This window comes from Jatropha curcas, chromosome 10, assembly GCF_041381405.1.
Source record: "Jatropha curcas cultivar XTBG-Jc1 chromosome 10, XTBG_Jcur_1.0, whole genome shotgun sequence".
In the NCBI taxonomy this organism is placed as follows: domain Eukaryota; kingdom Viridiplantae; phylum Streptophyta; class Magnoliopsida; order Malpighiales; family Euphorbiaceae; genus Jatropha; species Jatropha curcas.
Window position 1 is genome coordinate 7612257 of NC_143160.1, and position 14510 is coordinate 7626766.

At 32.0% G+C, this 14510-nt stretch overlaps 1 pseudogene; it reads left to right on the forward strand.

The window, feature by feature from the left end:
• The first annotated feature begins 1676 nt into the window (after positions 1-1676).
• Positions 1677-3026, forward strand: LOC149493008 (transcription factor MYB114 pseudogene; annotated as a pseudogene).
• The last annotated feature ends 11484 nt before the right edge of the window (positions 3027-14510 follow it).

Below are 14510 nucleotides of genomic sequence, written 5' to 3' on the forward strand. Positions count from 1 at the left end.
ACTCTTGACCTAAACTGCTAGTAGCACCAGAACAAAAAATTTTAGTAGTTTTAGTGATAGTACAACTACCAAATTTGTGCTATTTGGTGAAAAACGTGAATTTTCTTGGGGAAATCAAGCTACCCAAAGAAGCTAAGAAATAAAAACAGAGCTTAAAACAATAAAATGGAGTTAGTACTGTTATTATTAATAGAATCTTCCATCGATAATTGTCAAATTCTTTGTGGTGAGAAAAGTAGGGGTTTTCACTTTATTTGCTTGTAAACTAATGAATTTGTTTCATTTTGTTTAATTGAACAATTATAATGATTCATTGGTTAATGTAAGTTGGTTTTGTTTATGTTTTTTATTTTTTTTATATGAAGCTCTCATATCCTAAAAACTGAGTTATTGTATTATCTGAATTAAATAACTATCTTGATTTGACAAGTACAAATAAATTGGTGGTCAAACTATCAATTTTTTTATCAGCAAAATAATTTTTATTAAATTATATTGTTCAGAAAAAATTTATTTTATCCAAGTACTATATCAAGCCATTAAGTCTCTCATTTACATCCAAACTAACTTAGATAACTTAAGTAAAAAAAAAACCTGGTCAAAATATCATGTACACCAAACAAAAAACCTTCAGAAACTATCCAAAACTCTTAACACAATTAATAACTAAATTGTCACAATAATAAATAAAATACAAAACTTGCAGCAAAGTGTCTTCACGATCAATCATATTAAAAAAATTGCAGTCCAAAAGATTTACATATTCTAACCAAGTAGGAAAATCTTCATGAGTTTCAGTTCTCTTTTTAGCCCAGAAATCTGCAAAATGATTATGTTATCTACATATATGTAAGAATTGAACCAAACATAAATATCCACACATGCTACTAAATCTATTGAACAATAGTCTCCATATCTAAGGTCCTTTTTCTTTATTTAAAATCTAATGCACAACAGATTTTGAATCAAATTTTGGTGAAGTGGATGAATAATGAGGATGTTAAAATCCATAAGTTTCTTCATACATGAGTTAATAAATGAAAGAATATTAGAGCTCGCGAACACCATGTTGAAGTAAATAGCCCTATCTACACATGGGGTTATAGGTGAGCAAGTACTATTGAATGTCACTTGCAGAAAAACCAATTAGTTTATGATAGATCCATCACCTATTTTATTATTTAGTTGTTTTATTATTATTACATTCAATTCGAGATGCACTCCACAAGAAAAGAATAATTATGACACTGTCTCGAAAACAGTATCAGAAAAAAATGACTTTAGTATATAAATCTTTAAATGAAAATATTTAAAAATTGTATGACAATTAATTTATTTCAAACTGAACAATTGAAAAAAAAAATAGTACTTTTAAGGGTAATAATCAATATTTTGACTTCTAATTAATGAATTGAGATGGTATTTTTGTGTGTATATATATATATATATATATATATATATATATATATATATATATAAAACAGAGAGAGAGAGAGAGAGAGAGAGAGAGGAATCAACCTATTTTACTTTTATTTTTAACATCAATAAGTATGGTAAAACAAATTAAAGCCGCATGCAATCACTGTTGGGGAATGATATGAGAGTCCATGGACACTATAGCTTATATATATAGTGATTGAATTGGCCTTTTAGAGCAGGATATATATTGTACGCCGATGGAGAGTCCTCTACCAGTCGGATTACTTAGAAAAGGTGCTTGGACTGCTATTGAAGACCGCTTTCTCAGAAGCTGCATTCAAAGACATGGAGAAGGCCAATGGCACAAAGTCCCTTCAAGAGCTGGTTCTCTCTCTTTCTCTTTCTATCTATATATATATATATATATATATATATATTTTTTTTGAAAAACATTAATGTATGGCTGCAAATAATTAAGGATAATCAAGTTGTATGAATTTAAATCGAACTTAGTATATATAATATGTAAAATATTGCAGGGTTTAATAGATGGAGCAAAAGTTGTAGATTAAGGTGGTTAAACTATCTTAAACCAGACATTAAAAGAGGAGAATTCACATTAGATGAGATTGACATAATGTTTAGGCTTCACAACCTACTGGGAAACAGGTAACTCAACATATCTTCTCTGCATGTGTGGGATTCTTCTCCTAGTTCTATTTCTTTGATTCTTTGGGCTGATGCTTGTAGCATTAGTTCCTTGAGATAGTTTTTCTTTTCCCTCTACTTTTTGTTACCAAAATAATAATAATAATAATAATAATAATAATAATAAATTAAATTAATACTTGTCTATACAGATACAGTCTTACAGTACTGCTAATGACTGCTAATTAGAAATTATTTTATGTGAATAGAATAGTATTGCTACTAATTATCATGAATTAAATCCGATCAATTCTCGTTTTATTGATGCAGATGGTCACTAATAGCTGGTAGACTACCGGGAAGAACAGCAAATGATGTAAAGAATTTCTGGAACACCCATATGCGCAAGAAGCTGAAGCCTAGCAATCCTTATTGCGAGGAAGACAACGAGAAAGGCAAAACAGTAAAAATAATAAAGCCTCGACCCTGTAAAATCTCAAAAATTATATCTTTATTTACTGCAACCGCAAAAAATAAAGATCACCATCAAAATGAAAATGGTAGTAATAGTATTGACTATGGCAAGGCTTCTGTGCCTGTTGCATTTCCACCATTAGATAGTAAAGATGACATAAATAATCAACCTAACACCACAAACTGAACGAGTATGAACAGCCTAAGGGCCAACACCAACAGCAAAGCAAAGAAAGAAGAATCGAGAAGCTGCCGCCCTAACCCAAAGCAAAAACCCTAAAAATAAAACACAACATTTCCTATTTATATTAAACCCATATAGCATACCCGTTTCACTTAACCCAAATCCATGTAACAAACCCATCAACCCATATTGTACAGCTGTAATTTTAATTCAGTTACAATAGACAGTATACAATACAGTAGGGCCTAGAGTAAGCAAATACAGCACCCTTGTAAATATAAATAGTACTCATTGTACAAACTTCGGGGAATGAGAAGAGATATACAGTTTCTTCATTTTTGTTTGTTTTCTGTTCATGGTATCAGAGCCTCCTCTGATATTTGAAGTTTTAGAGCTTTCTTCAAGCTTCCTTTCCTGAAATCAATGGCAGAAATTTATGATCAAAACAATGAAAACACAAATGTGCAATCAGAGACTTACAAAGTTTCTGCATCTGAAAATTCAGCTTCAAATCTCATCAATATTTCCTTGAATGGCCGGAATTTCTTATCATGGAACAGATCCATGACCATAGCCTTGAAGGCCAGGGACAAATATGAATTTGTCACTGGTGAAGAACAAGAACCTGCAGCTGGATCTCCATTGAGAAAGAGATGGCAGAGGATCGACAATCTGGTAACATCTTGGATCTTGAACTCTATTTCTAAAGATCTAGTTGAAGCATTTTTGTATTATTCCAGTTCCAAGGATCTTTGGAATGAATTAACTACCAGGTATGGTGAATCAAATGGACCTATGATTTACCAAATAAGGAAAGATATTTCAATAACTGTGCAAGGTAACCAAACAATAGCAAATTACTACACTAAATTGAAAAAACTCTGGGATGAGTTGGCTTGTTTAAGGCCCATTCCCAAGTGCACATGTGGAATTGCAGAAAGGTGTACCTGTGGAGTTGTGAGAGCAGCCTCAGATCTAGATAGAGAGGAGAAACTTATGCAATTCCTCTTAGGACTGAATGATACATATGATAATGTTAAAAATCAAATTCTGCTTATGGATCCATTTCCAAGCATGAGTAAGGCCTATTCAATGGTACTAAGTGTTGAAAAACAGAGGGAGGTGAATACTGCAATCTATGACTCAAGTGAGAATAGCAGCGCAATGTATGTGCAAAAATCAAACTACAATAGTAGAAACACAAGTAATAGCTCCAGATCTAAAGTTGACAAGCACTGTGATCACTGTAATGGAACTGGCCACACTAGAGAGACTTGTTTTAAACTGACTGGTTATCCAGACTGGTTTGTTGAACTCAAAAAGAAAAAGAAAGCTCAAGCACATTTTGGACGAGTAGATGATGAACAATCAATTATTAAATCAGGAGACAATGAGAATGATGTATCCAGAATGGTGAGAATGGAGGTCCAGCGTGCAATCAAGGGCAAGATGCAGTATGATGATAAGGCAGAGGATACACCTGTAGCTAATGCAGTCAGTTTTGCAGGTATTGTTTCTCATTTTCATTATAATGTGCATGATAAGTATGATTTAGTTCCATGGATTGTTGACACTGGTGCAACTGATCATATGACATACATGCATCATCTGTTTCATACATTAACCAAATTACCTAAACCAAGAACAGTGACTTTACCCGACAACTCCACTAGAACTATAACACATGTTGGCAAAGTCATAATGCATGACAGATTGGTATTAAAGGATGTGTTATATATACCAACCTTCAAATGCAATTTATTATCTGCATCAGCCCTTGCAAAGGACAATGCACTATCGGTGAAAACACTACCTAACCACTGTTTGTTACAGGATTTGCAGACTGATGAAGTAGTAGCGATTGGCAAGTTGTTTGGAGGCTTATATTTTCTTGATAAGAAGTGTTTTGTACCCATTCCTACCACTAAAGCTTTACACACTTGTACCAAACATGATGACCATTTGAAACTATTATGGCACCTTAGATTGGGTCATATTTCTATGGCTAGACAAAATCATGTAATAAACTCAGATACAAACAGTGGTTCTTTTGAATGTAATGTTTGCCCCCTTGCAAAGCAACAAAGATTGCCATTTTCTCCAAGCTGCAGTATTGCTAAAGGCATGTTTGATTTAGTACATATTGACCTATGGGGACCCTATCCTATCATTTCTTTGACTGGTGCTAGATACATGATTACTATAGTAGATGACTATAGCAGATACACATGGGCCTACATGTTACCAAATAAACAACAAGTCCACTCAATTCTTGACCATTTTATTAACCTAATAGACACCCAGTTTCATACCAAAATTAAAACAATAAGGACTGATAATGGCACTGAATTTGTAAATCATATAGTAAAGTCATTGTTCCTTTCTAAAGGAATTATACATCAACTATCTTGCCCTTATTCTCCACAGCAAAATGGAAGAGTGGAGAGAAAACATAAAGAAATTTTGAACATTGGAAGAGCCCTCCTATTTCAGGCTAAGTTTCCTAAGCTTTTTTGGTCTGAGATTCTCCTATCTGCTGTTTACCTAACAAATAGAGTGCCATCTGCACTCTTAGAATGGTTAAGCCCTTTTGAAAAACTGCACCAAATACAACCAGACCTTAAACACTTAAGAGTTATTGGCTGCTTGTGTTTTGCAACCAATACTAACCCACACAAAGACAAGTTTGACCCTAGAGCTAAGCCATGTGTATTATTGGGTTATGGGGCTCAACAGAAAGGTTACAAGTTATATGACATGCACTCTAAGCAGATTTTCTACTCCAGGGATGTTGTATTCAAGGAAACTGTTTATCCTTTCCATCACAACACACCTTTTGAGTCATGTACTTTTACGATACCAGACTGTTTAGATAACACCAACCAGGAAACCCCAGAACACACAACCACTATACCTGAAACACCAACACCAACAACACATGACAACATGATTAATCTTGACCAAACAAGACAACAATTTCCAACAGCTGCTGAACCATACATACCAAATAACCAGACAGAACCTACTCAACCTTTACTACCAGAACAATCAATTCAACCACTTAGAAGAAGCACAAGAAATTCAAGACCACCAACTTGGATGACAGATTATATAACCAATTGTGCTAATTCAAATTCCACACATCCCTTACTCAACTCACCCTATTCACATGCATATGCATCTTTTGCATCTAATGTCAACAAAATCCATGAACCTTTATCATATAATCATGCTATTTCTGATGAAAATTGGGTACAAGCAATGCAAACTGAACTCAAAGCTTTAGAAGACAATGGTACCTGGATCTTAACTGAGTTACCTAAAGGGAAGAGGGCCATCGGATGCAAGTGGGTCTACAGAGTCAAATACAAACAAGATGGGACCATAGACAGGTATAAGGCTCGCCTGGTTGCTAAAGGGTTCAATCAAAAACTGGGCATTGATTACAATGACAGTTTTTCTCCTGTTGCTAAAATGGTAACTGTGCGAATCCTATTTGCTCTAGTAGCTAAAAACCAATGGACTCTTCATCAACTTGATATTAACAATGCCTACTTACATGGCTATATTGATGAGGACATCTACATGCAACCTCCAGCTGGTTATTCTAAAGCTTCTAAAGGCCAAGTGTGCAAATTGACCAAGTCACTTTATGGACTTAAGCAGGCTGGCAGAATGTGGAACCAGGAGTTGTCAAACACATTGATCCAGTACGGTTTTCAACAGTCAGTGAATGATCACTGCCTATTTACAAAAGGGGCAGATACTGACTTTCTAGTGCTTATTGTCTATGTGGATGACATTTTAATTGCAGGGCCTAACATTCAACTTATCTGCAACATTAAGGAGTTTCTCCACTCTAAGTTTACCATTAAGGACCTAGGTGATGCCAGATTTTTCTTAGGAATTGAAATCCTACGGTCCCCTGATGGCGTCTACTTATCACAGCAAAAATTTATTCAAGACATGCTGTTAGATTCAAACATACAGCAAACAAAACATGCATCCACGCCATTGGTACAAGGTCAAAAACTTCAAGCAAATATGGGCCCATTACTCACAGAACCAGACAGTTACAGACGTTTAGTGGGGAGATTGCTTTACCTCAGCTTCACTAGACCAGACATTACTTACTCAGTCCAGCAGTTGTCACAACACATGCAAAATCCTTGTCAGGGTCACATGATAGCTGTTTTTCATCTTCTCCGCTACTTAGCTTCCTCCACAGATCTGAAACTGTTCTTCCCCACTTCCTCTACGCTTGATCTTCAAGCATATTGTGATGCTGATTGGGGGGCTTGCCCTGACACTCGACGGTCTCTCACAGGCTATTGTATTTTCATCGGTTCCTCGATCGTGTCATGGAAAACAAAAAAACAACAGGTGGTTAGTCGTTCCTCTGCTGAGGCGGAATACAGAGCCATGGCTAATACAGTGTGTGAAATCATTTGGCTTGACAAAATATTAACAGATTTGCGGGTAAAAATCAAAAAGCCAGTACCTTTATTTTGCGACAACCAAGCAGCACTGCATATTGCCGCCAACCCTGTCTATCACGAACGCACCAAGCATATTGAAATCGACTGCCATCTCACTCGTCACTACATTCAAACAGGCCTTATCGACCCACAGCATCTTCCTTCCGACTCACAACTCGCTGATTTCTTCACCAAACTCTTACCCATCTCTAGATTTCGAATGATGACTGTCAAGTTGGGCTTGGTTTCGTTCCCCCCGCTCCAACTTGAGGGGGGCGTGAACGAGTATGAACAGCCTAAGGGCCAACACCAACAACAAAGCAAAGAAAGAAGAATCGAGAAGCTGCCGCCCTAACCCAAAGCAAAAACCCTAAAAATAAAACACAACATTTCCTATTTATATTAAACCCATATAGCATACCCGTTTCACTTAACCCAAATCCATGTAACAAACCCATCAACCCATATTGTACAGCTGTAATTTTAATTCAGTTACAATAGACAGTATACAATACAGTAGGGCCTAGAGTAAGCAAATACAGCACCCTTGTAAATATAAATAGTACTCATTGTACAAACTTCGGGGAATGAGAAGAGATATACAGTTTCTTCATTTTTGTTTGTTTTCTGTTCACAAACCCTCTTGCAGGAGAAGGTGCCCCCACATTCTTTGAAGGGGAGAGCAGTTGTAACTAATGAAAATGATTGGTGGAGTGACTTTTCTTCTGATAAGGAAATCTGGAATCTTTTCTTCAGTAAAGAACAAGAAGTGATGACCTTTGATTTGATTGAGATGGATATGGAGATTATGGGATGCCAAGATTTTTAACTTTCCTTTTGTAGCTTGTATGAAAGTTAAATTTGTATTTGTTGATTAGGTTATTTTAAAAGTTAAAAATTACTCCATATTGATTGTATTAACTCCTTTTGTATTTTAGTAAACCTAAGTAGGAATGTATTTGCTTCAGTTTTTCTTCACCTTACATTCTTAGGTTAGTTGCCTTTGAATGTTAGTTTGATTATATTTAGAGAGCTTATTGGTTCGTCATTAATCCTAAAAAATAAGTACTTTGTGTAATTTTATTTGCCCATAAAAAATAATCCATACTTATGATTTCATAATTCTAGAAACAACACCAAATCAACAGTTCTTGTTTACTTTTTTTTATATATTTAATTCTAGTGATTGAGTGAATATATATATATATATATATATATATATATATATATATATATATATATATAAATTAATAAATGTGCAATTTTATCCTGGATTTAACAAAAAGAAAACAATAATTTTAATTAGAAATTTAAATATGTATATATGAACAGTATAATTTAGTGTTAGGCTTCGTTTTTCAGCGACATTAGGGTTTGGCAAGAAGGGAAAATGACTGATAAAATATATGCCTTCTTTTTCAGCAACATTAGTGTTAACTATTTAACCATTATGTTTTGACTAAATAATTAATTCATCTGTAATCTTTCTTTAAATTATTTAATCATTCATCTAAAAAAAATAAGCAATTTCGTCTTTTTTTTTTTTTTTTAAGGAAACGATGAAAATGACCTCAATTATTTTTTTATTATTATTTTTCCGTTGCACTATTCATTATGGTCTCCAATTTTTTGCATTGTACCCATCAATCACTGAAACCTCCAAAAATACCAATTCACCATTATCAATAAACCATTACCATAGCCATGAAATTACCATCACCGAACACGGAGCTTCACCACCGGTATCATATCCTTCTTTGCCGTGGATTGATTCTTGGCCATTCTTCAAGAAACAACTGGAGTTTTAAATATTTTGGGATATGACAGCGAATATGCAAGACAATCTAAAGAACGTTGCATTGTCGGCTAAATAAATTTTCATCACCATGGAGTATTTACTGAAACTTAGTTTATCATTTGTTTAATTTCAGTTTATTTCAACATATAATGATTACTAATTCTAATTAATTCCTTCTTTTTTTGGGTAGATGTTAGATTAATTATTTTTGCTGTTTAATTGTTCATGCTAATAAATTGTTTGCGAAGATATTGACAGAAATTGGGGATCCTGAAAATGAGGATTTGAAATTCAAAACAGATTCATTGCTAGAGTTATTGACATAATTAGAGCCTCTGTTGATCTAGCTATAGAGATTAAAAAATTTTCTGACTTCAATTTCTGTAATTTTGGTTGCTGGAGAAAGGAAAGAGAGATTGGTTTGAAGAGAAACATTACAGAGCTTTGCTTACTGGCCTCTTCTTGCCACCTTGGGTAAGCACAAGGCACACAGTTAGAGTTAGGATAATGTCAACCCCACAAACCTTTTACATCTAGCTAATTGGTGACTAAATGGAAAGTTCATGGACCTTATATATATTTCCAAGGCTAATATTTTGTGGGTCCGCCCGAGTGCCTCGTTCAATCCACTAAAGAGATTGGAACACTCGTTGGATTTGAACTTACAGAGAAAACATATTTAATCTATATTTGCTTTTAAAAAAAGAGTCGTTACGTTTTAGTTTAATTTTTAGAAAAAACTTAAGGAATATTTTCAATTTTAACTCTAATTTATTTTTCCAATGAAAAATGCACTAGAACTCGAATCGAGGAGGACCTAGAGACTATATTTTTGGCTCAAGATTAAAGCATGATTTGATGAAATTGATTTCAATTGATCCATTTAATATTATGCATGTACATATAAAGATGTGTGAACAAAATAAATATATTTCATTCATAAAAATAAAGCAATAATTAAATTGAATTAAATTAGAAAATATCAATTCTAGTCCCTTTATGGAGATTTTAGAATGATCACAACTTCCCAAAAGTAATAAAAAATAAAATAAAATAAAAAAGCAAAAGGCGAGAAAGAGGAGAAGATTGTTTTTAGTTAATTTGGTCTTGAAGTTCTACTATTGCTTTTACCTAATCTTTAAATCCCACTTAATGGGGATGTAGCTTTCATGATGGTTAAGGATCGAGAAAAGTATGACTAAAAATTGGAAGGTTAAAATTTGTAGGGATCCATTTTGTTCTCAAATAATCATATAAGTTGTAGAATTGAGCAATCCAATATAAGTTTTACAAAACTCATTAGCTCTTAAATAATGGAAACTTATAGAATGTAGATATTTGAGCTTGTGTATGGATATTATTACACATTAAATATGTTTTATGTAATTATATTTAAATAAAAGTTGATTTTATTTTTATCTTTTTAATAGTATGTAAATAGAGAAAAGTAAATAAATTGTAAAATTAGTAATATATTTAACTAAGCGATTTTCAAATAGCAAAAAATTAGCCTTGAATTTTAACAAAATTTTTAATAGCAAGGGATTTTAAATTAGCAACTGACTTTCATAGAAAAATACATCAGGAAAGGATTTAGACACGGATTTAGCAAGGGATTATGTATCACCAACTGATTTAGGTATGGATTAGCAAAATAAATCAATGGATTAGATACCGTTATTTAGCTTGAAACTAGCAACAGAAATTTCTAAATTAGCAACAGATAGCTAAATCATTGCTAATTTATATAGAAATGATATTTAGATACATAAATGATATGTTGCTAATTTAATATTGGAAACATAATTTCTATATCTAATTAGCGACAGAAAAATCTATTGCTAAACTACGTGTTTCTTGCAGTGATAGGTGTAGAAAATGACAAATATAACTAATTAGATAATATTGGACCACAATATCAATTGATAACTTTGGCAGTATTGAACTGGAACCTTCTTACTATTGATTCTAAACTTGATAGATTGATTAGAGAATTCGAGATATAAGCTAATTGATTGTTAAATCTTTTCAGAATTAAGTTAATAATATATTGAGGCATCAAATATTGATATTCATTTCAACAAATCATGAAAGCTAGTAACTGAAATAAAAAACTTTATAATATTTTTACATTTATATCTATCAAAAGGGGATTGTTGCTTATTGTTTCCTTAGTAACTCTCATTTTATATCCTTTTTCAAAATATTATCAGTTTTATTTCTTTTTAAACATCAAATAGGATTAGAACGTTCAGGATTGGATATCATTGTATGTTTGTAACCATTCTTTTAATTTTAAATTGATTACTTGTTTTCTTGAGAGACGACCTTAGTTAACTCACTCAAAATTTCAATAGCCGCATATATACTTAGGAGCATTGTCTCAAAAGTGTAAGTTGAGAGCGTTAATGAGGTGATGATCATATGTTGATTGCACCTTTCTCTTCAACAACTATAATTTTGATTGTTTGGATTCATATTTTTATGATCATAAAATTTTTGAATGTTCTCGAAGTTCTACTATTACTTTAACCCAATCTTTTGATCCCACTCAATGGTGATGTAGCTTTCTTGATGGTTAAGGATTGAGAAAAGTATGATTAAAAATTGGAAGGTTAAAATTTATGGAGATCCATTTTGTTCTCAAATAATCATATAACTTGTGGAATTGAACAATCCAATATAATTTTTACAAATCTCACTGGCTCTTAAGTAATGGAAACTTGTAGAATATGGATATTTGAGCTCGTATACGAACATTGTTACACATTAAATGTGTTTTATGTAATTATATTTTATTAAAAGTTGATTTTATTTTTGCCTTTTTAATATTATGTAAATAGAGAAAAATAAATAAATTTTAAAAATTAGTAATAGATTTAACAACAGAATTAGCAAGGGATTTTCAAATAACAAAGAATTAGCCATGGATTTTAACAAAATTTCGAATAGCAACAACTTCCTTAGAAAAATATATTAGGAAAGGGATTTTAAATTAGCAATGACTTTCATAGAAAAATATATTAGGTATGTATTAGAAAGAGAAAGCAATGGATTCGATACGGATTGCAACAAAATTGATTCCTAAATGGATGAACTTTTTAGTAGAGATATTGGTTTGAAACTAGCAACGGAATATTCTGTTTCTAAATTGTCAATAGATAGATAAACCATTGCTAATTTGTCTAGAAAGGATTTAATGATATGTTGCTAATTTAAGATTGGAAACATAATTTCTATATCTAATTAGCGACGGAAAAATCTATTACTAAATTGCGTGTTTCTTATAGTGATAGGAGAAGAAAATGACAGCTATAACTAATTGTAGAATATTGGACCACAATATCAATTAATAACTTTGACAGTATTGAAAAGGAACCCTCTTACTATTGATTCAGAATTTGGATTGTTAGGTACTTTCTGTGTAGGTGTAGCTACTTTAAACTCTTGATGCTGCTATTAGCACTAGAGCTAGAAATTTTAGTAGTAATGCTGCAACTACTGCTAGCTGTGTATGCGAATCTATGCTATTTTTTTTAGTAGTACTACTGCTAGATATTGTATACAAATTTGTGCTATTTGGTGAAAGTGTGAATTATTTTTGGGGAAATCATTAATTTTACGACAAAGAAAAGAAAGCTAATAAATAAAATAGGGCTTGAAATCAATAAAACATAATTATTGTTATTATTGATAGAATCTTCTGTCGATAATTGTCAAATTTTTTATAGTGAGAAAAGTTGGGGTTTTTCACTCTATTTGCTTGTAATAAACTAATGGAATTTGTGTCATTTTGTTTAATTGAACAATTACAATGATTCTCAAATAATGATTTTTGTCTTCTGCTTTTCTCTAATGAAGCTCTTATTTTCCAAAAATTGAGTTATCATATTATCTAAATTAAAGAATTGCCTTAATTTGATAAATACAAATAAGCTGGTGGTTAAATTAGCTTGTTTACGAACATTGTTACACATTAAATGTGTTTTATGTAATTATATTTTATTAAAAGTTGATTTTATTTTTGACTTTTTAATATTATGTAAATAGAGAAAAATAAATAAATTTTAAAAATTAGTAATAGATTTAACAAAAGATTTAGCAAGAAATTTTCAAATAACAAAGAATTAGCCATGGATTTTAACAAAATTTCGAATAGCAACGACTTTCATAGAAAAATATATTAGGAAAGGGATTTTAAATTAGCAATGAATTTCATAGAAAAATATGTTAGGTATGTGTTAGTAAGAGAAAGCAATGGATTTGATACGGATTGCAACAAAATTGATTCCCAAATGGATGAACTTTTTAGCAGCGATGTTGGTTTGAAACTAGCAACGGAATATTCCGTTTCTAAATTGGCAATGGATAGCTAAAACATTGCTAATTTGTCTAGAGAGGATATTTAGATACAAAAATGATATGTTGCTAATTTAAGATTGGAAACATAATTTCTATATCTAATTAGCCACGGAAAAATCTATTGCCAAACTGCATGTTTCTTATAGTGATAGGAGAAGAAAATGAAAGCTATCACTAATTATAGAATATTGGACCACAATATCAATTAATAACTTTGACAGTATTGAAAAGGAACCCTCTTACTATTGATTCAGAATTTGGATTGTTAGGTACTTGTGCAGGTGTAGCTACTTTAAACTCTTGACACTACTACTAGCACTAGAACTAGAAATTTTAGTAGTAATGCTGCAACTACTGCTAGCTGGTGTATGCGAATCTATGCTATTTTTTTTAGTAGTACTATTGCTAGATGTTGCATGCAAATTTGTGCTATTTGGTGAAAGCGAGAAGTGTTTTTGGGGAAATCATTAATTTTACGACAAAGAAAAGAAAGCTAATAAATAAAATAGGGCTTGAAATCAATAAAACTTAATTACTGTTATTATTGATAGAATCTTCGGTCGATAATTGTCAAATTTTTTATAGTGAGAAAAGTTGGGGTTTTTCACTATATTTGCTTGTAATAAACTAATGTAATTTGTGTCATTTTGTTTAATTGAACAATTACAATGATTCTCAAATAATGATTTTTGTCTTCTGCTTTTCTCTAATGAAGTTCTTATTTTCCAAAAATTGAGTTATCATATTATCTAAATTAAAGAATTGTCTTGATTTGATAAATACAAATAAGCTGGTGGTTAAATTATCAATAAATGAATGATAAGGGAGTTAAAATCCATAGGTATGGATACATGTGGGTTTATAAGTGAGTGAACAATCAAACTTACAACTACGATGTTAAAATCTATAGGCCTTTATATCCATGAGCTTATAAATGAGTGTCAGATACCACTTGTATAAAAACCAATTGGTTTGTGCTATGTCCACCACCTATTTAATTACAAATCATTTATTTATTTATTCTTACTATGCTGAATGTGAGATTCACTCCATAAGAAAAGATTAGTCATGTATGAGATTGCTTTGAAAAGAATGTTGAAAAAATGACTTTAATATATTAGTCTAAGCCTTCGAAAGAAGTCCTACC